Source organism: Bos mutus, chromosome 1 (assembly GCF_027580195.1).
Source record: "Bos mutus isolate GX-2022 chromosome 1, NWIPB_WYAK_1.1, whole genome shotgun sequence".
In the NCBI taxonomy this organism is placed as follows: Eukaryota; Metazoa; Chordata; class Mammalia; order Artiodactyla; family Bovidae; genus Bos; species Bos mutus.
This window is the reverse complement of record NC_091617.1, coordinates 91,761,647-91,787,887: the sequence shown is the minus strand read 5'-3', so window position 1 is coordinate 91,787,887 and position 26,241 is coordinate 91,761,647. Positions and strand designations below refer to the sequence as shown.

General features: G+C 35.3%; 1 protein-coding gene across 5 annotated transcripts in view; it reads left to right on the top strand.

Annotated features, from left to right (window-relative positions):
- NAALADL2 (N-acetylated alpha-linked acidic dipeptidase like 2) overlaps positions 1 to 26,241 on the top strand; it is a 1,605,389-nt gene that overhangs the window by 77,798 nt on the left and 1,501,350 nt on the right. For all 5 annotated transcript variants that reach the window (XM_070373006.1, XM_070373026.1, XM_070373016.1 and 2 more), the window contains exon 2: positions 11,609 to 11,671. The gene's annotated coding sequence lies outside the window, so the exon portion shown is untranslated. The remainder of the gene's footprint in view (positions 1 to 11,608; positions 11,672 to 26,241) is intronic.

Below are 26,241 nucleotides of genomic sequence, written 5' to 3'. Positions count from 1 at the left end.
TCTTGTTTATGGACCTTTGTAAATGTGGTCCTCCCTCCCAGGCCTCTTCCCTTTCTCTATTCTGCAGCAGTTTGCTGTGTGAAGGAGAGGATGAGTAAACCATAGGAAAGTTTAGATCTATTCTGACTGCACTGAGTACGTGGTTGTCCCAGTTGCCTTTTCAAAGACTAGAAGCCTGGTCAACTTTTTAAGAAACAGAATTAGCAGCCCTGACACGATAAGTCTCTCTGTATTCTTTTCTTTTTTTCCCTCAAGATAAAGGCTCAGTGATTTGAACTATCCAGAGTATGAAAAGCTCTGACATTACAAATGTATGTCATAATTTACATGAATCAGCAAGTTCTCTCTCTGTGAGTCTCTGTTTGTGTCTATCTGTCTGTATCTGTGTCTCTTTCTCACACATAGTCACACACGCCACCCGTGAGATTGGCATATCAAATCAAATATATTAAATGAGCGTTTTATTAGAAGCAGAAATCCTGACTCAAACCAACACTTGGAGAATATGTTTAGTATACAGATTTTCTCAAACACGGGAAAAACATTTTCAAAGGAAGTAATTTTTTTGTAAGACTTTGAAATATCAGATCATTCTAAAGTTTTACCATTTAGATTGAGGGTAGCCCTTGGCAAAGTTGTTCAAATGAGTGAATGATGAGTAAAAAGTGTTTTTTTTTTTCTTGCGTGTTTGTGTGTGTGTATGTGTGGTGGGGCTGGTGTTTTGGTGCTTCCTGCCTGTCTTTCATTGCTCTTCTCTTTCCTTCTTGTTTTTAATATCCCTCTCAAAGAAATGCCACATATAGTGTCATTCTATATGTCCCATGGTACAATGGAATCATTATCTTTTGTGTCTTCTACATTGTCTTGGTATTAATAGAGTTAGTCGTTGAGTGGACTATTTTGTAGTCATATAACAGCAACCAGAAACTTAGAGATGACTGAAACCAAGGGTAATCATCAGTTAAATTCATCACACCTGTAATTACAGGTTACACCTGTAACCTGCCTTCGGTGATCAAGCTCACTTTAATCATTGCTATGAAACTGTTGCATGTCCTTGAAGCTTCACAGAGCCTGAACAATATGTTTTGCCCAAGTTACTTTCTGGGAACTTGGAGTCAGCTGTATCTAATTGGAGCAAAACTAGTTAGGACCACCGATCCTCCAACAGGGCATGAACCAATGTCTGCTCGGTGACCTTTTGATATCAGAGGGCTGAGAACTCAACCGTAACAATAATTAACTCACCTTTTTCTTATCTCTAATCACTTTTCCTTATGTTCCCCATGCCTCAGCTTGATCCCATAAATATCTAGGGTCCATTATCGTCGGGGACGCGGATTAGAGATTTGTTCTTTCATTTCCTCACTTGGCTGCTTTGTGAATAAACATGCTCTTTGCTGCAACAGTGTGTGGCTTGTTGGTTGTCAGGTAAATGGACCTGATTCGATAATGTAACCTTGTTAAGTGATGAGACTGATGTGTGACAAACTCTCATTTGTTTTATTAAAAATGCTTAAACAATGACAGTACCAATGGAATAAGCATAGAATATCCCATGAGGAAAATTTTTAAAAATCTTTTCTAATATTAAAAAAATTTAATTAATTGGAGGATAGTTCCTTTAAAATGTTGTGTTGATTTCTGCCATACAACAATGCGAATCAGTTATAACTATATTTATATATGTATATATCATCTTCTTGAGACAAATTCTTATAGCCATAACTCATTCTGTCATTTCAGTATAATTTTGGCTTAATTCATATAAGTTTTCTGTAAAAGCAAAGATTGATGATAGTCACCTAATGGAGTATTCTTAAATTTTTGTCTGCATCTCTTATACAAATGCACTTTGTTTAAGCTTTCCTGTAACAAAGATGTAATAGATAGTTTAAGTTTGAAAACTGAACCTAAGACAGATGACAACAATGGAGTGACAGGAAAAAGAACTGCTCTGTACCAGCTGGATGAACTGAAAATAGATGGAAGATAAATTCTATCTCATGGGATTTGCTGCCTGCTGGAGCTAATCCCATTAACCCACCTGAGGCTTAACACTGCCTCATCTGTGGAGAAGTGTCTTTTTCCTTATTTATAACTTTGCTATTCATATATTTGCTAGGTCATTGCCAACTTGTGCTTAAATATAAAAATCTAATTATATATCTTACTATTTTAGCAACCACAATCATATTGTTCTGTAACATTACTTTTTCTCCTTTTTAAAATTCAGTTCATGAACAAAGTAGAAAGAATCCAATAGGTACATTATTCTCTTTCTTTTGAGGGATAAGTGATATACCATAATTGCTGTAACATTTTAATAGTTTCAGGTGTATAGTTTAATGATTTGTTATTGTATGTATTGCAAAATTATCACCACAGTAAGTCAGCATTTGTTCACCATGCATATTTGCAAGCATTTTTTTCTTGTGGGAAAGTTTTTTTCTTGTGAGAACTTTCAAGGTCTACTCTCCTAGCTACTTTCAAATATGCAATACAGTATTATTTACCATGGTAACCATGTTGTGCATCTCTTCCCCATGACCTAGTAATTTTATAATTGAAATTTTGAACCTTTTAACCTGTTAGCCACTCCTCCTGACCGCTGCACCTCGGGCAACCACCAACTTGTTCACTATATCCGTGTGCTTTTTTTTTTTCTTTTTGGTTTGTTTTAGTTTTTTGCTTTTAGATTCCACATATAAGTGAGATCATGTGGTATCTGTCTTTCTCTGACTTATTTCAGTTAGCATAATATCTTTAAGTTCTGTCCATGTTGTCGCAAATGGTAACACTTTTTTGTGTGGCAACAAATCACACTCAATTTTTTTTTTTGGTCTGAAAAATATTCTAGTGTGTGTGACACGTTTTAATATTTGTTTATCTCTTACTGCACACTTAAGTTGTTTCCTTCTCTTGGCTATTGTAAACAGTGCTGGAGTGAACATGAGAGTGCATATATATCTTTAGCTTTAGTATTTTTATTTTCTTGGCATAAATGCCCCCAAAGAATTGCTGGCTAATATGGTAGATCTTTTAAAAAATTTTTGTGTTGCTTCTATTCTGTTTTCCAATTTATATTCCAACTGACAGAGCACAAATATTTGTTCTCCTTTTCCTATATTCTCACTCACACTTATTTCTTGTCTTTTTGGTTATAACCATTCTATTAATAACAGGTGTGAAATCATAGCTCATGGAAATTTTTCTTTCCATTTCCCTGATAGTTATGTTGAGCATCTTTTCATGTGCCTTTGGCCACTTTTATGTCTTCTTTGGAAAAATGTCTATTCAAACAATTCTTTTAAGGGGAAATTATAAAATAATTTTTTATGAATATAGGTGTTCTCTTTCTTCCTGTATCATCCATATCTATCTATTTTTTCCCTCCTTTGAATTAAGAAAAGCTGCTTGAAATATGATCTGTTTTTTTAAATGATTATTCCCAGTGTTACATAGTTACTAGCATCATATATTAAAAATTTTACTGGAGTATGATTTGACTACATTAAAATACAGTTGCCACCACCTCCTCATTTAATGATGAGTACATCAGATGGCATCCTAATGCTATCTTTGGTGTATCAAGGAATGTATAGACAGTTCTAAAATGATGATATTTTTATGGTACTTTGGGAAAAATGGATGAAATTGTTTGAAATAAGTGGATGATGATAAGAGAGGGTGTTCAGCCTTCTTGACCCTGTGAAGCTATCCCTCAGGAAGGGATAGCCATAGACAAGGTAGGAAGCTATGTGGATTGAAATAATGTCTTAACAGTTGTGTACATGTAATATCTTCAGATGAAAGTGAAAAAATCAATTTTATAGAGAGTTTGTCTTTATGACTAACCACAACTGAGTTTTTTTTTTTTTTTCTAATAAGGTTTAGCACATGGTAGATAATCAACAAATTTTGAGAAGCTGAAAGTTATATGGACAGGCCATTCAAATGACTGGATACATTTTTAACTTTTAACATATTGTTTGATACTTACATTTAAAAAAGAACAAAACCCTGAATGATAATAGTAGCTACCATCTTGAGGGCATGCAGTATGTATCAAGCCCTCATGAGCTCATTTAATCTTCATAACATCCTTGGAAAACAATCTGGGTTCTTATTCTCATTTTATGTCAGAAGATTTTGTTTCAGAAATTTTAAGCAAGTAATAGAAAAACTACCTGGGAGGTAGTAGAGCAAGAATTTAATGAGACCGATCTGATTCCAAGCTGAAATAAATACGTTTGTCCTGTTTGTAAGGAGGATTACTGACCTGTAACGTTTGTTGAATAAATGATATTTGGATCTCGTCTCTCACTTTCTACCACTTTTGGCTTGTATGTCTCTGCGTTCACCTCCATCTCTTATTTCATCATCCTCTGTCAGTAATGATATTTCTCAGACAGAATGTATGGTATACTCACTGTACCAGGAGACTAGCATTCCTGTGCAGACACTGAATCAAGGCCTTAACCTCATTAGCACTCGGAGCCTAGAACTCCTGCTTTCAAATACTAGCTCTGCTTCTTAGAAACCCTGTGATTTTGTACAAGCACAGTTTCTTCATCATTGTATAATAAGAGTAAAAATAGTATCTGCATGATTATATGCTTGATTATTAAATGATTTAATAAATGTAAAACATTACATACTGCCTGACATACAGTAATTAATCAATATTTATTAACTAATGGTCACTTTTCATAACTTTTCTAAAGGAAATAATATTAGGGAGAAGTAAATTTTAATAAGTGACATTTTAAAATAGCTAACTCGTGTTTAGTGATGCATTTTGTAACACTGAAATTTTTCTTAGTCTTTTATTACTGAAATAACTGAGAAGCACATGACAATTGTTAGCATTTCTGTTCAGAATTTTGAATGTGCTGTGAAGTATTCCATGATGGAGGATGGAGTGAAAGGAAGTTGTCATGATGTTTCAGGATACTTGTACTTAATAAGTGTGTTCTATTCTACTTTCTTTTGTAGTTAAATATTGATTTCTAGGAAAGCAGTAGAAAATTGGGCACAACTGAGTGATAATAAAAGGACTTTTACTTTTATTTAAAAATGCAATTCAACTTTTAATTATCAAATTTGATGTGCAAACTCTTTGGTCACAGCTAACTCTGTTGTCAAGGAAATTCAATGACAGAAACTTAGGAAGAGATTTATGTGGTTGGCAGGTTCTAAAGAATCAGTCCTAATGTAGGGAGGAATTTGCATGGATATTGTAGAACAATGGTTAGCAAAGCATGTATCCTATTTCATTGAAATTACATTCAAGTATAAGTATTTTGGGTGTTCTGGGAATTCAGGGTATATCAACAAAAACATTCCACTTGGCCTCCATCCTGTTCATGCCTTCTATTTCGTTTTGAAAATGGGATGCATAACTTCTCAATGATGAACCTGACTGGGAATTGTCAAGTTATGTCCCCCAAGCCAACTCTAGTTCTCAACTCCAGCTGTTTTCAAAAAAAATGTTTTATTGGAACATATGCAACCATGCAAATGTGTTTACACACTATGACTTCACCTTGCAGCATAAAACTGAATAGGCACAACAGAGACCATATATTCAGCAAAGCCAAGAATAATATATTTATGATCTGGACCTTTACAGGAAAAAACATTTGCTAATCTCTAAAGCAGATAGATTTAAATACACCCACAAGAGCTTATTCCAACTTGATATTTCATACTTTCTCTTCAGAGAAGATTACCTCTCCTCACTAGGTTTTCTGAAGAGCATCAATAGTATGGGTTAAATATGACTACTGTTTCATGTGTTAGTCTTTTCCTTTCCTTTAGATTATAAACACTCATAGCATGTTTAGATTTATAGAAATAGCCTTATATAAATTACAAGTTATCACAAACATAGAAAATGTGACTATTAAAATATTGAATAGTACAACTGATTCATCTCTTGTATGATCACCTTATTTTGTGAAATGACAAATTTGTTGAAGTAATTGAAATTAAGCACATTGACTTATTGTTCATGAGACTTGAAAAAAGAAAAGACTATGGGTATTAAAAAACTTTAAAACAAAAAGGCATTCATGAAATTATTAATTTCCATTAGTGTCATTAACGGAGAAGGCAATGGCACCCCACTCCAGTACTCTTGCCTGGAAAATCCCATGGATGGAGGAGCCTGGTGGGCTGCAGTCCATGGGGTCGCTAAGAGTCGGACACGACTGAGCGACTTCACTTTCACTTTTCACTTTCATGCATTGGAGAAGGCAATGGCAACCCACTCCAGTGTTCTTGCCTGGAGAATCCCAGGGACGGCGGAGCCTGGTGGGCTGCTGTCTATGGGGTCGCACAGAGTCAGACACGACTGAAGCGACTTAGCAGCAGCAGCAGCATAGTGCATTTGCAGGTGAGGATAGTTTACCTGCTCTGGGGAGATGATGCTGATTATTTAAAAAGTCAGAGATAAAATAAGAAACCACTAAACAAAATGATTTATTTGATTTATTTGCTTTTTGGTAAACTTGATTCTGTTTTGTAACCTTTGAAACATGGATTTTATGGGTGACGGTATTAAAATTTACACTCCCTCTAGACTGTGTTGTTAATCATTATTGCTCTGCTGGGCTTTAGGATTACCTGCCTGCATTGCAATACAACTTCCTTAATATTTACAATTGAAATACCAATGGTTCTTAAGACATCTCATATATTTCTATGAATGAAATGGAAGTTACAAGAAATAGAGACTTGCCATCAGAAATAAACTTCAAAATATTAAATTCTTCCTAAAAATCTGTAGAACTTTTTAAGACCAATGTTGATTTTTATACTTCTGAAATAAAATATCCAATCTTAATGGTTGTATATCTGATACCAGTGGTTGTATTTTAGTGCTTCAAAAGATAAATGAATTCATTATCTAAGGATAGTTATGGTATAAATAAAAACAGCAAACAATAGGTGCTTCATTTATAATTTAGTTCAGTGTGCCAGACATTTATTAAGTCTCTACTTTGTGAAAGTCCCTGCAGAGATGATGTCAGGTACTTATCTTTGGAGGAGGAGGATTGAAGACAGACACAAGCACCTATGATACTTTAAACCATGCAGATCTATTGCTATAATTTTAGAAGCTCCCATCTTTTGCAGAGAGCAAAAGATACCAGAAATGGATCTTAGAGCTCCCAGATGACATTCAGGAAAACATTCTACACTTTTGGGAATATTTCTTACTCTTATTATCTAGTAGCAGTTGTCAAGGAACTGTGTTAAGACCAGGGCTTGAGTGGTGGAAGCTATCCTGTATCTTTGACAAAGCAGTAAGTGATCTGGAGATACAAATTTGACCCTGAACTAAAGTCGTCCATGAGATTTTCAGCTCTGCCAAATTCTTAGCATTATTGAGACATTGGTCTTATTCGTATCTTTGGTAGGAACTTCCCTGGTAGCTCAGTGGTAAATAATTGACCTGCCAATGCTGGGGACACAGATTCTATCTGTGATCTGAGAAGATCCCACATGCTGTGGAGCAACTAAGCTCATATTCCACAACCATTGAGCCTGAGCTCTAGAGCATGGGAGCTGCATACCTAAAGCCTATGTTCTGCAATGAGAGAAGCCACTGGAAGTAGAATCCTGAGCACCTTAACAAAGAATGGCTTCTGTTTGCCACAACTAGAAAAAGTCTGTGCAAAACAACAGAGACTTAGTACAGCCAAGATTAAATAAAAATAAAAATAATAAAAAAATATTTTGGGTAGAAAAGGAAATTTGCATACAGAACTTGCTTAAATTTGGGAGTTAGGAGGGACAAAGACTGTTTTGGAGGAGCTTGCCCACCAGAGCTTGCCCAAGTTCATTTATTGAGTTCTGTTACGATTCAAAGAGTGAAAGGCAGCATTGATCTCAGGAGCTCATAGAATAGTGAGGGAGATAAAATGTACATTGAGGTTTTCCAAGCTACTGAGGGAAAATTGGCTTGCGTAACTGTTTTACACTCAAATCTCTTCTGGGGAGGAGAATGTTCTCAGAGTTTCTTTTTTTCCAGCACTCTTTTTCTGCTCATGGAACCCACTTTGTTTCAGCTTTTTACATTCACTTGGTCCTGCACCAAAATTATATCCCCTATTGGCTTTCACAATAAGTCCATCATATTAAACTTGCCATGACAGTTTGTACATTACAGATTTGGTGGGTTGTGTAGGAAGAGATCACTTTATCATGGAGCCCCCCATCAGCTCTACTTCCTATTTTCCCCATCTGATCATCTCTGCTGGCTCCCAAAAGCTAAGACTCCTAATACATGATACTGTCTTCTTTATCTACCAAATACCACCTGCTGCCGCTGCTGCCGCTGCTGTCGCTGCTGTCGCTTCAGTCGTGTCTGACTCTGTGCGACCCCATAGATGGCTCCCCTGTCCCTGGGATTCTCCAGGCAAGAATACTGGAGTGGGCTGCCATTTCCTTCTCTACCTGCTAAGGGCAGTCTAATATTTTCCCCCTTCCCACAAAAGTTCTGGTGATTTTTTTTTATTGTTGCATAAATATTATAGAAATTGCAGATGGGATGGAGAGAGAGAAAACAACACAAAAGAACTTAGAGAGTTTGGAAGAAATCAGGTTTTAAACTGGCAGACTGGAGCATGGTGATACAATACAGCCTGTGCCACTTTAAATCTCCATTGTAGATCTTGGAACAGATTCCTTTTAATCTCATTCCAGCTGTGTGGTTGATAGTAAAGTGTCTTTCCAAAGTATTCCCAGTATTCTCTGAAGTTAGGAAATAACTGCTCTAGTAAAAGGATAAAAATTATAAAATATGGACCTTTGATAGTAAAATCTGCTACTTGAAAGAAATGAAAGTTATGCATAGAATCTATTACAAGGAGAAGCACAATTATTAGGAAATGATGGGGTTATTGTGATTATTAAAAAACCTCATATTCTTTATTTTAAGCACCAGATCATTGGCAACAATTTAAAAAAGCAAATACCTGTATATATTTACATATATGAAGTGAAAAAATATATTTAATATTTTACATTGTGTGTGTATAAAGATTAGCACAAATTAGTACTGCTGAAAAATATTTGAGTGACAGGATCCATATTAAATTTCTTATGTATATTACAATACAATATTTCTTAGTAAAAATAAGTGCTATAAAGCCACTTCAATAAAACTGACACTATTTAGTTTTTAAGAAAAATTGGTATTTTTCACTAGTTGGTTTAGTTCATAAAGGCTTTAAAAGTATAAACAAAGACATCTTTGAGCTAAACTTAAGCTTGGGATATAGATTTTTTCTTATTTAATATTTTTTGTGATGCTGTGTAAAAATAAAAGTACTTTGATGCTATTTGAATTTATTTTACATGATAATTCAAGAAGTTGGACAAATTAATTCAGTAGCTGAATGACATTGTCGCAGAATCTGTTTCTACCCTTCTCTGCCATTCTCAAGATGTTACCTATGTCCTAATATTAACTTTCTTCATGTTTTCAAGATGAGTAAAGTGGTTCTAGGAATCATATCCATATACAACAGCAGGAAAAAAAAAATTTTGTTAGGAAGGTGGAAAACTTTGCTCAAAGCCCCAAAATACCTTTCCTCCCATCTTGTTGACTAGATATGGGTAACCTATATACCCTTAAATCAGTTCCTGGCAAAGGATATGGGTTCACTATGATTGGCTGAGTCTAATCAGAGTTGTCTTGAACCTGGGCATAATCAACCTCCTCAGAGCTGTTTGGGAAAAAAATATAGACACCTAAGATGAATCAGGGCTGTAAAGAAGAGAAAGCAGTGGGTAGGAAGCCAGTAGCGTCTGTGGGAGAAACAGCATCAGCATTTAGGCTGGTGCTTCTAAACCCTAGCTGCACATTAGAATTACCTGGAAAGCCTTTAAAAAAATATGTTGATTTACTTGTGTTGGGTTGCACATAGATATTAACATTTTACAAAAATGTTCCTGGTAATTTTAAGTTTGAGAACCACTGCACTAGGTAATTGAGGGTAGAATAAAGAAACAAAAACCTTCATGAGTTTGCATACGTTAGCTGCTCGAGCAGTTTTCCATCTCTACTAAGCAGTACCTGAAGTTACCAGCGACCATCAGAGTAAGGTTACCAACACAAATCTTAGACCACAGTTAATCTGCCAACCTGAGATGATGATGATGTTCACTGAGATGATGTTCACTGCCGTGGTCAGTGAACATTTTCTGAGAATGCACGATGTTTGGGTACTTAAATACCCAGACAGCCTTCACAGCCAAGCAGAGATGGTGTTTTATGTAAAGGTAGGAACATTAGTTCCATTTTTGTGATGAGAGAGCTGAGTTTCACAGAGGGAAGAGATAGAACTAAAGGTTTTATCTTAGAATTCTTACAGCCATGGTTCCCTCCTTCCACTTATTTATTGTTGCTACTTTTGTTGTTATATTTGAGAAAGATGTTATTTGTTCTGGTCAAAGTAAAACCTTGTAATTATAATAACTATTGTTTATTAACAACATATTATGAGCCAAGAACTTGTGCTAGGTGCTTTATTCCTGCCCCAACATTTATTTAATCATTACAGAAATCACATGCAGTAAATAGTACCAACTCTATTTCATAGAAAAGCAAATTGGAACCCAGAAAGTTTGTTATGTCTCTGAGGTTTCTTATTTAGTTCATTTCTCTGTGATCTAGAATTTGAACCCATAATGCAGTGAAATGCCAAAATGTGTTTTGCTATGCACAAAGATTTGATTTTGTGCAGCTTATCAGTTCAGTAAATATCTATTGGTTGACTAATAGGTGATAGATACTGGGCTACCCTGTGTTAGATTGTATTTTCCTTGCACAGTATAATTTACATTTTTTAAAGAAATGGGTTGAGGACAGTTACTTTGCACCAAACAGTTAATATATGATCAAAGGAAAATTGAATGAATACATGAAGTGGAATCTTTAGACTGCTTAATTTGGAGTTGCTCAAATTTTTAAGACTAGTGAAACTACCTTGGCAATAATTTCCTTTTCCAGAGGAACTTGTTAAAACATAGAAAGTAAAGTCTTTAAAATATATCTTATATTGTACTCTGTGATATTTTCAAACAAATATTGAGTTACTGGAAAGTGTGTCTTGAGTTGTTCAATCACACACCATATTACTGTTTTTGATAAAAGAGTACTTTTTTAATAAAAGACATAATTGGTCTGTATGGCTGACATTTATTTAGATACTTGCTTTAGAATGTTTTCTTCTAATTGAAAGACAAGAGGAAAATCAACTGAACAATAGCTAATAAGGACTGACTGGTTTAGTTTTCACAGAGATAACATTTTCCAAATTACTGAGTTATGATATTGAAAATGAAGGGCAGGCTCCTCGTTGGGAAAAGTGTTAGAATAGCCCTAAAGCAGAATCTCATTAAAGCAACTGTCAGGATTCCTGTATTTTACCATCACCTCCCCTCTTCTGTAAGAAGCAACTGTCGTTTTGAGGGAGTGTACTGCCAAAGAGGCATTTACAAATAAATGAAAAATGTCACAATTGATTTCACTCCTTCCAGAATACTGTGTGTCAGCTTTGTCATAAACTGTCTTTGTTACTCTCTGTTTTAGATCTCCCAGCTGGACATTGGAAATAGCTTTTGATGGTTTAGGGCCTCTTTCACTTGACCTCAGGTAAGCCCTCTATTGGTGACATTTTATAAATATTTGTAAAATGGTTTGAGGAGTTGAGAGTATAAAAACCTTTTTTTATCTCTTTTTCTCTGTAATGGCTGTTTTTGTCAAAAAGCATTTCGATGTCAATATTGTTTGCTTGCATTTTTGGACGTTAGAGAGAATTATTCTATGCCCTATGGAGTATCGTAAAATTATGCGACTATAATGCACATTCTCTTTCCTAATGCAATAATTTGTTATTATCATGCTTAGTGTAAGAATAATGCCAATAACAATTACTTGGAAAAAAGACATGTGATTATGCTTTTCCTATATCTTGAAATAGATAGATGTCCAAATTTTTATCCTTCTTTCTTTATAATATTATCTTGGATACATGTCTTTCAAATGACTTATATATAACATTGTTGATACACATTCTTTATCGCCATCACCATAAACTGGTCCATTGGTATTACTACTGTCATGCTGACATTAGTGAGGACTTACTCAGAGCCATGCTGTACACTGTGTATAGCTGAACACTATGCTGTACAATTATATGTTTAGCTTATATAAATGTATCACACTGATTTTTGAATCCTAAGTTAATATGGATTTGAAAAAAGAGAAACTAATTAGAAATTGCTAGCAGTTGTTATTTTCATTGTGTATATTAAAGAAAAGTAAATATATAATTATACTTTAAGAGATTTTAATCAGTATATTTAGTTATACATCATGGATCATTTGGGATTATTTAGCTTTCTACCTCTGGAGGAGGAAATAGCAACTTATTCTAGTAGTCTTGCCTGGAAAATGCCCATGAACAAGGAGCCTGGTGAGCTACTGTCCATGGGGTTGCAAAGAGTCAGACATGACTGAGCACATATACATGCACGCTTGTAGCTTTCTACTTGAAAGATAATGGAATGAATCATTTAGCAATATTCTGTTTCTCTTGTAAAACAGAAGTTGAAGCAATTCACTCATTCATGCAACAGATATTTATTGAGCACCTACTAAGCGTAAGCTACTTACACTGAGGACATAATGGTGAAGAATAAGTATCTTTTTCTCAGGGACTTACAGATCAGTGGCAATCAGTCAAGAAAATAGACAGGTACAGCATTATGTGATGTTTTGAAAACAGTACAGGTAAGCATGGGATACAAAGTGAGGAATAAAGTGGATCTCTAAGTCGGGCTAGAGATAAATTCTTAAGGACAAATGTGGAAGATATTAAATTTTGGTTACAAAATAGTTATGGTATCTGACTTATAGTGTTTAAGATAGGGAGGTATGTCTAAATAATTCAGGAAGGGGTACCTCAAGAATGTCCTTCTGAACCACATCAAGGAATGCAGACATAATTCTGAACGGTAGCCATTAAATTGGAAAGACTTCATCTGATACTGAACATTTTCTTCAAATCAGGCTGACCAGATTCTAAGGCCAGCTTCCTATATCTAACAACCAGGAAGGCGAGCCATTCTTCTTCCTGTATACCTACATAAACAGAATATACTTCCTAGAATATAAAGTCTTTGTGAGCAAGGACTTTGTTTTCCCAGGATCTATTGCAGTACTTTGCACAGAGCAGGCTCTCAGTGCTTACAGTGTGTGATGACAGGATCAAATGTAAAACTCTGGGGAATGGGTAGGTTGACCCAACAGAGGGTCCCCACAAAGACTGTCTACTTAAAACCCATATACTCCTTTTTCTTTGATCAGTTGTCTCAAATGGCAAAATTGATCTCTGCATTTCCTCTTGATTTTTAGATTTATAGTAAGGGGACTCCATCAAAAGCAATATGACTTATAATTAAAAAAAATAATGTATCAACTTATAAATAAAAATTATATGTTTTCATAAATTCTCTTTGAAAACATGAAAAAGTTTTGGAGAAAACTAAGATTAAGTGAAAAAAATGATTTTTAACAAAAAAAAGAAATCAATATATCCAAGTTTTATTTAACTCCAGAAAATTATATAGTCAAAATACATTATAAAACTTTCTTTTATAATGAGAAAGAGATGAAATGGTAACTATCATTAAATTAATCATAAATTAATGGGTTCAGTTATAATAGTAAATTCTGTATTTCTTACCATTGTAAAGTCCTGAATTCTAGAGATTTTGCTTTGACCAGCTTTTCTGGGGTTATTCCTTTAAAATATGCTGTCCTATTGTCCACTCTAGTATTCTTGCCTGGAGAATTCCATGGGCAAAGAAGCATCGTGGCCTACAGTCTATGGGGTTGCAAAAAGTCAGATATGACTGAGCAACTAACACTACTACACTGGTCATCTTGCTGCCAGATTGTCCTTGAAATCATTTGTGAATTTTTTTGGTATAGCCACAAAAAAAAAATTCTGGAAGGACTGAGACACTCACTCAAGGCTGCACAGAGTAGGATAGTGGCCTAAAGATAGACATAAACTGGAAGTTTCAATAAACTCAGTAATTTTGGTAAGACATTTAAAATTTTTTTCAAATGAAAATAAATTTTAAACATGTAAAATCTAACTGTATAACATATTTAAGAAATAAAATATGAACGAGAATGCCAGTTTGCACATGGAATCTGTCCACCATCCATAGGGTAATGTTAACATTTTGCAAAGTGAAGATGAGGTAGTTATCAAAGAAATGCTGGCTAATGTTTTGGAAAAATGGACATTTCTCTGGCTTGCTATTACTCAGAATACAGGTTAAGAATAGCCAAATTAAAGAAAGTCTAATGAAAGTAGAAAAGAGGTATAAAAGAGAGCAGTAGAACTGGAGAATATTGAGAAAGATCAGGAAATAACACCCCCAAAATAGTCTTGTTTGACATAAAAATGACTTTTTTGTTCTTAGTCTTTATTTTTATATTTTTTATAATTTTTATTGAAGTATATTTGATTTACGATTCTGTTATAGTAGTTTCAGATGTACTCCAAAGTGAATCATATATCCACTTTTTTTTTTTAAGATTCTTTCCCCTATAGGCCACTATAGAATATTAAGTTCCCTGTGCTATACAGCAGGTTCTATTAGTTTTCTATTTTCATACAGTAGTGTGTATATGTCAGTACTTTGGAATTGGGCATCAAAATGATTTTGAGTTGACTGCATTTATGTTCTGAGATTCCTTATTTGCCTAAAAGCAGAGTCTCTTCAAAGATCTCAAAAGTCACTAAATCTTCTGCAGAGCAACTGTAATCTTCTCACCACACCCAAACAAATTTTGTTACACAACTGGCATATCCCCATAGATTTGTCTAAGATCTTTTTTTTTTTTAAATCATTTCAGTGTGTCATTTGTTTTTCTGTAATTGCCTTTCCTCCCCATTCACTTCCCCTAGTGAATTAGATATAAAGTGAAGTGAAGTGAAGTGAAAGTCACTCAGTTGTGTCCGACTCTGTGACCCCATGGACTGTATAGTCCATGGAATTCTCCAGGCCAGAATACTGGACTGGGTAGCCTTTCCCTTCTCCAGGGGATCTTCCCAACCCAGGGATTGAAACCAGGTCTCCCACATTGCAGGAGAATTCTTTACCAGCTGAGCCACAAGGGAAGCCCTTCAGACCCCGAATTCCAACCATTCCTTTGAGGTATTCATTGCTGAGTGCTCCCTTGTATATGCCCTATGTACATGAAAATGAATTTGTTTTTCTCTCATTCATCTGTCTTTCCTCAGCCGAATTTACAGGACCAAGCCAATTAACCTAAGATGGGGAGAGGAAAAAAATTTGTTTCCTCCCTACTAATTGACTACTTAGGGTTCCATAACACACAGTCACACTGAGTGCTAAGGACTTCACTTTGGAACAGTCACTGTAGGAACTTGCTTCCCATATTAAGGTCACTTGATAGAAGGGGACAACGGAGGATGAGATGGCTGGATGGCATCACTGACTCAATGGACGTGAGTCTGAGTGAACTCCGGGAGTTGGTGATGGACAGGGAGGCCTGGTGTGCTGTGATTCATGGGGTCACAAAAAGTCGGACACGACTGAGCGACTGAACTGAACTGAACTGATCTAAACTGACTCTTAGTATCTGATCTCAGTTTAGCAGCCCCGCCTCTAGGCTAAAGCTTGTGCAGGTGAAATGATACTAATGAAGAGATCAAAGCTGAACCACAGAGAGATTCTAATTGTCCTTATAATCCTGCTAAAGGGTTTTAGCAAAAATACGACCTGCTGTCTTTAACAGCAAGTATGATTTCTAATTATAAAATGAAAACTTGATTACTTCCTTTAAAGTAAGAAAGTACCCAATCCTAAATCCTTCAAGAGCATCTTTTAACAGCAAATTTCTAATAGATAACACAAAAATGATTGTTTTCTTTACCGTGACAAGAGCTCAAACATATCAGAAGCACCACTAACTCCTTTATATATTTAGAGTAGGAAAGTGAATCAACAGTTCATAAAATAGGCTTTCTTCTAGTAAGAGAAAGAAATTTTTTAAAAAAGAAAGAGAGGCAGACGATGCGGCCAGGCCAGCCAGTGGGATGTGTAAATGACTGCGAGCTGGACAATTGGTGGAGGGTTGGCCCTGGCCGGGCCAGGTGGTGGGAACAGTGTGAGGCGCTGGCTGCCTTGTTTCAGGGTCATTTCTTGTGCTTATTCCGTCTGTTGGTTTCCTTCTTTTTTGTCCGCCTTCTGACTTGGACAGCACCTGTTCTGTACCATTACCTTGGCAGGCAGCTTTCATGTACATTTTAACAAATTCTCTGTGCCAAATTCTCTCCTTAAGTTACCAAAAGCAATTGTTAAAATAACTTGTGGAGCAAGTGAGACAAAAAAAAGTTTTCTATGAAGACTTGGTAGTCAGGTATACTACTGGCAGGAAGACTGCTTGTGAAATTTACACACAACATGTGAAGCTGGCTTGTTGTTGAGAGAAATGTTAATTGTTTTTAATTGTCTGAAAAAAGGGGTATAAATCTCCTCCATTCTGTTGCTATTTATTGGCTGTCTATTCATGCTAACATGCCCAGTTTGGTTTCTCTTTTTCTTTAATATAACTCTGCAAATATCCAGGAACTGAGACAAAAACAGTTCTTTTTACATTAGGACATTGCCTTTTCTCAGCAATACAGTGTGGCTTATGCTAACCTGTTGCCTGGAGACTAGGGACTTTCCACGTGGGTTTTCTTAATGATAGTTATTTTGACAATTTTCTATAGAAAATTTGATAGAATTTTTTTCTTTGTAGCTGCACTCATTTATGTACCTTTTGCCTTATGGAGATGGAAGGGGACAATCAAAACATCCATTAAAATTGGAATAATATGGTTTTAGGTGCGACACATAGTCCTACTAGAAGTAAGATTTTGCACACAGGAGAACCAAAGCTTTTCTCACATTTTTTTTTATCTTACCATATCTCTTTTCTTTAATCCTATATTTACTCGATGTTTAGTCCTAAAATATTAACACTCAGATAACATGAATTTCAAAGTAAATTTTTCAGAGGTCTATTATGCCACACTCCACTTTCCATTAAACTTTAAAGCCATTTAGTTTTAATTGGGAATGAAGTAAGATATTATGAAGAGAATTTAGTGATGAATTCTGGTAACAGATTTTTTTTGATCACCATATACCTGAATCAATATTTTATAAAATTTTAAAATTCTGACTTATTTTCTTCTAAATTAGAAAATTGAAATATGTGACAAAACAACTAAAGCACAGATTCAGCTCAGAAGGATGAAAGGTGATGGTTAAATAACATAAAGGCTTAGTCAAGGTATCTCACAGCTGTAAAATTACAATACGTAATGGTGGGTTAATGGGTTAATCAATCAACCATTCAACATATCTAGAGTGTGAAGGATGTGTACAAAAATGCACTGAGTGCTATAAAATACACATTTTTAAACAATCCAAAAATGTTACTGGGCTTCACTTATGATTTTAATTATTCTAGAATATAGAGGAGTTCAGTGTGTTTCCTGCTATGGAAGTTTTTAATTACAGGAAAACAGAATAGGCAGCAAAAATATAATACAGAAATAGAGAATAGAAACATAAATAGATGTTAATTATGAGGTGAAGATGATGTGAGAGTCATTAGAAAAGGGTTAAATCTGTGCACTGTGGAATTTTGAGAGGTGTTTTAGAGGCACACTATGGTTTGAGCTGGATTGTAACAGATGAAAACTGGGTAACGAATTTGTAGAGAAATAGAAATTTTTGTTTGGGGGAGTGGGGTGACCAAGTAGTGTAAACAAGGGCAGTCCGTGGTTTTGCAGTTAACATGAGGGAGAATGGCAGTGCAGGAAGGAGGCATGAGCGACTGGCACAGAGTATATGTCCTGGGAATTTACTGTATGTGAGGAGAAGTCAAGGAAGGGCCTTCAAGGCCAGGCAGTGTGCTTACAGTGGATTGCTGTAGGTTCTTGGGCTGGAAGTCCTGTTATGAAGATAGGATCTTCTGTAGAATGAGCCTGAGTGGGGACTAGAGGCAGGATGTCTGGCTGGGAGGGAGTTGTGGACATTTATGTGCAAGAGAAGTAGGCTGCATTAGTGTATTGATGGGGGAGTGAATGAAGAAATACAGTGGAAGTAATTAAGCCATATTTTACTGATTTATTTACAAATATAGCACAACAATTAACACATTCCAGAGACAGTAATTAACAATCAGGTTAAATTACTTTGATTACCTCTACATTTAATGAAAAACATTTTAATAAAGCTTCTTTCTACAATATTTTATAGCCACTCTACATAGTTACTCATTTCCTGATCCTCTTGTTATTTCCTTCTTTGACATCTCTCACCATTTTTCTCTGTCCTCTTCCACTTTCTCTTCTAAAGAAACAAAAATTTAGGTGCATTCTATTAGGTTAACTAAATAAATTAATCACCATTTTATAAAAGTATTATCTTAATATAGTTTAAACAGCATATGAGCTTAAAATGTAAAAGTAGCATTTTTATTAAAAATAGCATTTAATATTTCTTTCCAGGCTGCTCTGGAGACAATGATTTTCAGCTGTTCTTTTTCTTTTTTTTCTTTTTCTGAGGTTTAAGTAATTTCTTGATTATAAACAGTTGATACTATCTGTTGACTTCTTGTTTTGTTCATTGAGAATTAATTTTTCTAAGATTTCACACCCAGTCATACAAAATGTCATCCCTTTTTAAAAAATTACAAAGTTATATCACAATTGTTAATTAAATTGTCTTTACATTAGTAATAATAAATGAATATCATTTACTTCTAAACCAAGATATATGATATTTTTCTTTCACATTTATTTCTAAACATTAACCTCTTTGCTTTTTTGTTTGCTTAATTTGTATATATCTGTTGCTATTCATTCCCAAGTGTTCTATAGAAGATCTATTAAAGGCTATTAATAACATTTTACAATAATTTTTTTGTTCTTCTCAGAAAAGTTTGGCCTTGAATGGCTTCATTTTTAAAGACAAATAGAGACTAGATTAAAGCATTTAATCCTCACCTTAGGATGCGAGAAAAACCAAAGAATCTAAAAGAAACTAGGGAGTGTTCTTTTGAAATAGTAATGAAATAAACTCCTCTTAAACTTGATGCAAGAGAGAGAAAAGTTAATAATAAAGAAGGGGAAACATTCAGATGAAACTCATAAAATGCTCTATTGGCTACATTGAAGTTTTTCTGATTTTGGCCTGGAGATATTCCTGTTGATGAATTGTGGCCATTGTTTCTATGCCTGGTACAACTGTCATTCTGGGATATTTCCTGCTTTTTTGTATTAGGATGTGGTCAGTCATTTCAGTTACTAGGTTGTGGCTGACTCTTTGCGACTTCATGGACTGCAGCACGCCAGGCTTCCCTGTCCAGCACCAACTCCCAGAGCTTGCTCAAACTCATGTCCATTGAGTCAGTGATACCATCCAACCATCTCACCTCTGTCGTCCCCTTCTCTTCCCACCTTCAATCTTTGCCAGTATCAGGGGCTTTTCCAATGAGTCATTTCTTCGCATCAGGTGGCCAAAGTATTAGAGCTTCAGCATCAGTCCTTCCAATGAATATTCAGGACTGATTTCTTTAGGACTGACTGTTTTGATCTCCTTGCAGTCCAAGGGACTCTCAAGAGTCTTCTCCAACACCACAATTCAAAAGCATCAATTCTTTGGTGCTCAGATTTTTTATAGTCTAACTCTCACATCCATACATGACTACTGGAAAAACCATAGCTTTGCCTTTGTTGGCAAAGTAATGTCTCTGCTTTCGAATATGCTGTCCAGGTTGGTCTGGGCTTTTATTCCAAGGAGTAAGCATCCTTTAATTTCATGGCTGTAGTCATCAACTGCAGTGATTTTGGAGCCCAAGAAAATAAAGACTGTCACTGTTTCCATTGTTTCCCATATATTTGCCATTAAGTGTTGGGACTGGATGCAATGATCTTAGTTTTTTGAATTTTGAGTTTTAAATCCACTTTTTCACCCTCTTTGACTTTCATCAAGAGGCTCTTTAGTTCTGCAAATTCTGCCATAAGGGTGGTGTCATCTGAGTATCTGAGGTTACTGATATTTCTCCCAGAAAACTTGATTCCACCTTGTGCTTCATCCAGCCTGGCATTTCACATGATGTACTCTGCATATAAGTTTAATAAGCACAGTGACAATATACAGCCTTGACATACTTCTTTCCCAATTTGGAACCAGTCCGTGGTTCCATGTCCAGTTCTAACTGTTGCATCTTGACCTGCGTACAGATTTCTCAGGAGGCAGATCCAGTGGTCTGGTATTCCCATCTCTTTCAGAATTTTCCAGTTTGTTGTGATCCACACAGTCAAAGGCTTTGGCATAGTCAACAAAGCAGAAGTAGATGTTTTTCTGGAACTCTCTTGCTTTTTCAATGATCCAGCGGATGTTGGCAATTTGACCTCAGGTTCCTCTGCTTTTCTAAAACCAACTTGAACATCTGGAAGTTCATGGTTCACGTACTGTTGAAGCCTGGCTTGAAGAATTTTGAGCATTACTTTACTAGCGTGTGAGATGAGTGCAATTGTGCGGTAGTTTGAACATTCTTTGGCATTGCCTTTCTTTGGGATTGGAATGAAAACTGACCTTTTCCAGTCCTGTGGCCATTGCTGAGTTTTCTAAATTTGCTGGCATGTTGAGTGCAGCACTTTTACAGCATCATCTTTCAGGATTTGAAAGAGCTCACCTGGAATTCCATCACCTCAACTAGCTTTGTAGTGATGTTTTCTAAGGCCCACTTGACTTCGCATTCCAGGATGTCTGGCTCTAGGTGAGTGATCACACACTATTGTGATCATCTGGGTTGTAGAGATCTTTTTTGTATAGTTCTTTTGTGTATTCTTGCCACCACTTCTTGATAACTTCTGCTTCTGTTAGGTCCATACTGTTTCTGTCCTTTATTGTGCCCATCTTTGCATGAAATGTTCCCTTGGTATCTCTGACTTTCTTGAGATCTCTAGTCTTTTCCATTCTATTGTTTTCCTCTATTTCTTTGCACTGATCACCTAGGAAGGCAATGGTCAATTAGGATGTGGTATCTGCATCTAATTTCTGCCTCCAGTGATTTTCTAATAAATGGTGCCTGGGAAAGTCTTTTGTCTCCTCATAAACTAGACATGTCTTACTCTATCCTTCTGCTTGACTGATGGTTTGGATGATCATAAGCTGCTTCCTCAGTGTTCTGAAATCTCTACTTTCCAGTAGTCTTTCTGAAGTCAGAGGCCTACTACTCTAATAGTAGGTGCTTTTTTTCTTCAGAAGTTTTTGATCTCTTTATTGGACATCTGTTTGCCTTTTCAAGGGCTTCCCAGGTGGCTGTAGTGATAAAGAACCTCCCTGTAAATGCAGGAGACATAAAAGATGTGGGTTTGACCCCTGTGTCAGGAAGATCCCTGGAAGTGGAAATGGCAACCCACTCCAGTATTCTTGTGTGGAGAATCCCATGGACAGAGGAGCCTTAGTGAGCTGTAGTCCATAGGGCCCAAAGAGTTGGACATGACTGAAGCAACTATGCATGCATGATATGCCTTTTTAATCTGAATTTTCAGTTTGGCATTTTTCTAATTGTAATACCACTGTGATTTTCTTTCCTCTTTGTTTTAGTGATATCTATTGAAAAACAATGCTGGCTATTCTGGATTAGTTCTCTGACTTTTTTTCTTCTGTTACTTTCCATTTCTTTTCGTCTCTGGTGATTTCTTTGATTTTGTCTTTTTTATTATTTTCTTAATTTTTAGGGACTGTATTCTGTGACTGTTCCTATTTTATGGTATTCTGTTCCTATTTTATGCTGCACTATAGTAATTTTATTTTGTTGAAATATTTCTCACTCTGCACAGTCTGTTTCCTCCTGGTTCTTTTTTTTTTTTTTTTTTGCTGTCTGTTTTTATGTTGGAAGCATTCTCCCTATACATCTATTTTAAGAATAAACAGTAAAAGCTGATAAGTATATGCTTAGATGAGGTTTGGTAAGCTTCACTATAGAATGGTGATGAGCAAGACTTTTCATTGTCAGTAACTGATGATTTTATATGTGTGTGTGTGTGTGTGTGTGGTGGTTTAGTCATTAAGTCATGTCCAACTCTTGTGATCCCATGGACTCTGCAAGGTTCCTCTGTCCATGGGCTATACCAGGCAAGAATGCTGGAGTGGGTTGCCATTTCCTTATCATATATATATATAGTACATTTTATAACAACCCAGAAAAGTAGATATTTTTCCCATTTTAGTGTTGAAAAAATAGAATCAAATGGGACTAAGTAGTTTTCTAAGGTTACATATCTCATTAGGTTTATGTGAATCAAAATCTTGCATTCTAAGACATCATTGTCTAATTTTTTCCCTCTGTAGCTACAGTTCTGTGTCAAGTGGCATTATGGTAGCATTTTGTGAAGAAAAATCACAGCTATGTTAAGTAAAGACAGCTTAACAGAAGTGTAAATGCATTTGAAATGTCCTCTTGTAGGCTTTCAGTTTATAGCATTTAAACTGAATGTTGGACTAGTAAATTACAGAGCAATTTAAATGCTTCATCAGTTTGTACTTTGCTAATGTTACCATATTCTTGAAACATAAAGCCAGAAGTTGAAAGAGAACCACCTTCATAAACTGTAAAATTTAATAAAAATATGTATAACCTTTTGAGAAAATAATTCGGTAATGTAATATATATCAATAATCTTTAAAAGTTTGGTAATATATATCAATAGCCTTTAATATGTATCAATTTGGTGATATATATCAATATCTTTAAAAGCCTAAAAAATCCTCTGACCTACACAACTGATTTTAGAAATCTCTCCCACAGAAGGAAAACAGAGGTGTAGATAAAACTACAAATAAATATTCAAAATTATGATTCATCATTAAATATGCAAACTTAAAGTTAGAAACAACCAAAATTCCTACAATGGCAGACTTTGAAAAAATTAGGATACAACCATATGAGGGAGTTATTATGTACCTGTTAAACATGGTATTTTTAAAGGGCATTTAAAATAAGAAATATCTGGTGTGTTAAGCGAAAAAGTCGAATGCCAAACTGTACTCACAGTGCAGTGCAAAGTAGGTTAAAATTCATGTACATTTGCATAGAAAAAAGACTGAAAGAAAGTATGCCAAACTGCAAGCCGTATTTGCCTCTAGCGTCCGGGATTATAGACAATTTATATTTTCTCATTGATACTATTCTGTATTTTCCAAATTTCCTAAATAATTACATAGTGTTTTAATAATAAAAAAAGTATGTGTCTTTAAAAATACTTGAAGACTCTTTGCTGTGGAGAATAAGTGAGTCTAAGAGTTCTTTGGTTCTTTCCTGCTTTCATATAACTATCTGTGGACAGTACTAATGGGACAGAATTGGGCTCTTTTCTGCACTGTATTATTATTAAGGACTTCCTAAAAGGTGCTTTTTCCTGTCATATTATCACCCCATTTCTTCTATTTCCTAACACTATTCTCTCATATCTTATACCTTAAACACTCATCATTGGAGTCTCATAAGTATGATTTATTTGTCACTAATGTACATTTTAAATTGATTGTGCATTTTTATTTACAGATCATCTCTAAATATTATTCATATACCAATTGGAACTAGTTTCTGAAATATTTTGTAAAAATCTATTAATGATTTCCTAGTGACAAAAATTATATATGAAAAAAGTTAAAGATGTGTAACTGGATTTTATGAATAAATCATAACGGGAAAAACCATCCTGATTACCTGTAATTAATACTGGCCTAGCTTTTAGGCAGTTTTCTAGGTAAACAGTCATTTCATGTAATTTATTTACTAATTGCAGTGATTTTAAACACCTGGGCTCCCTTTGCACTATAAAAATCTTTAGGAAGTAAGAATTAAGGAAGGTATAATGTTGAAGAGGAGTGAAATGGGTGGCATCAAGGTATTCTAGTTGTCCCTTGGTTTCCTTGGGATCTAGGCACCCTCATGAACACCAAATCCACAGATGCTCAAGTCCTTTGTAGAAAATGGCATAATACCTCACTTTCCCTGTCCACGGGCATCCCACAGATACAGGGGCTGACTGTGCTGACACTTTGATGAATTTCAGCTATACTGAATTCTAGAATGGAAATTATGTAAACAGCATTACCAGTTTTGTAGATAATTTTAATGAATATTTTAAAATAGATGTTTTTTAAAATTTCAAAGCACAGATAATTTGGCCACATTAAATAATTAATTCTCGTAAGGGTGGGTGATAAATACTATGTTCCTGAATATTCAAGAGAAATTGCAACCCATATTTTATTTTTTTTATGATCACTATGCAAACGTTCATTAAGCAACCAAGAGCTAAAGCCTTGCTCACTCTACTGAAAAATGGAATTATAAAGTATATTGGCTAGTATTGGCTGCTATGAACAGAAGGAAGTTTGGAAGGTTGCTGCTATTATGCAGCAAAGTAAAAATAGTACTTAAGGTCAGAGGCAAGGAGCATCTTCAGCACGGTTTCATTTATGAAATACAGCAAATTAAATGACACAGATTTGTCTAATTTTGTCACTTCCCCTAACAGATTAAAGAATCTTACGTTTGGTCTAACTGAATTAATAATTATCATGTTTGTTAGTTTACAGTGTTGAAAGGATGCTTTTAATTTCACTATTTTCGGTTTGACTTAGATAACTTTGCCAGTTCCTACACTGAAATGAGGCTGACAGAGTAAGTGGCTTCACTACCTGGGGGGAATGCTTTTCTTAATTACAGCTTCCCATCTGCCTCAGAATTGTCACACACTTTGGTTCCTCCTGTCCCCAAATCCTAGATGTGACTCTGTTTTCCCCTTTTGTAATCATTTTAAGTTCTGATTCTGCCCCCAGGTTTAGTTTGTCTACATTTCAAAAAGAAAAAAAAAAAAGTTTTCTAATGGTCTCATCCTGCAACACAGAGGATTAACTCTTCCTGCAACACAGAGGATTAAATGACAGCCTCTGACTTGTTCTCTATTGGCTAAAATACCTTTTCCGTTTGTTAAGAAGACAATTTTTCTTTTTTTTTCTGCATATCTGAAAAGAAAGGATAATATAAACAAAATTTAGTTTATGTAAAGAAGACAATGAAGCATTGAAAGTCTTTATCTTTTGAACCATTGATCTCTGTTATTCAGGATAAAGGCAGAGATTCAAGTAAGTCTTTAATTGTGAGGTTTAGGAAGTATTTACGGTATGCTTAGTTACCATGTGTCCAATGAATATTTTGTTTAAAAAGGAAATTTTACTGGGTTGTTCCTCTTTATGGGGCAGACATTCACTTTTTCCCTTAAGTAAGCAAAGAATCCAATACATACTTTACAGCAGTTTAAAAAAATCATGAAATGTATATGATAAAATGAATATTGTTTAGTTCTCTATATTTTTATCTATTAACTTTGGATTGCTTATAAGAACCATGACTTGAATAACAAAGGATTCTACAGCATATGTGTGTTTTACAATTACATACTTTCTTCATTTTTGCCAAAATGTCAGTGTAAACGTTTTCCATCTGTTCTTGACTTTGAACAGAAACAAGTTCTTTCAGTTTTCTTTTGGTGCATTATTTAATGATAATAATGCACCAACTTTTTGTACTGATGTCTGATATATAAGGTGCTCCTTATAAAACATCTCCCAGGATAACATACAGTTAATGGCTAATGTATGGTTAATGGTTAATGTGTGGGTGGTATTCCCAGACCATTGTTTATTTATTTATGGCTGTACTGGGTCTTTGTTGCTGTGCCTAGGCTTTCTCTAGTGGCAGTGAGCAGGGGCTACTCTTCATTGTGGTGTGTGGGCTTCTTATTGTGGTGGCTTCTTTGTTGTGGAGCATGGACTTTAGGCATGTGGGCTCAGTAGTTGTGGCTCACAGACTCTAGAGCACTGGCTCAGTAGTTGTGCATGGGCTTAGTTGCTTCTGGCACGTGGGATCTTCCAGGATCAGGGACAGAGCCTATGTCCTCTGCACTGGCAAGTGGATTTTTTACCTCTGAGCCATGAAGGAAGCCCACCAGACATTATGGGTTTTTATACACGGTCCTCAAATATGTTTTTCAGCTAATGTTTATATAGAAAAAAATATTTATCTAAATTCAGTGC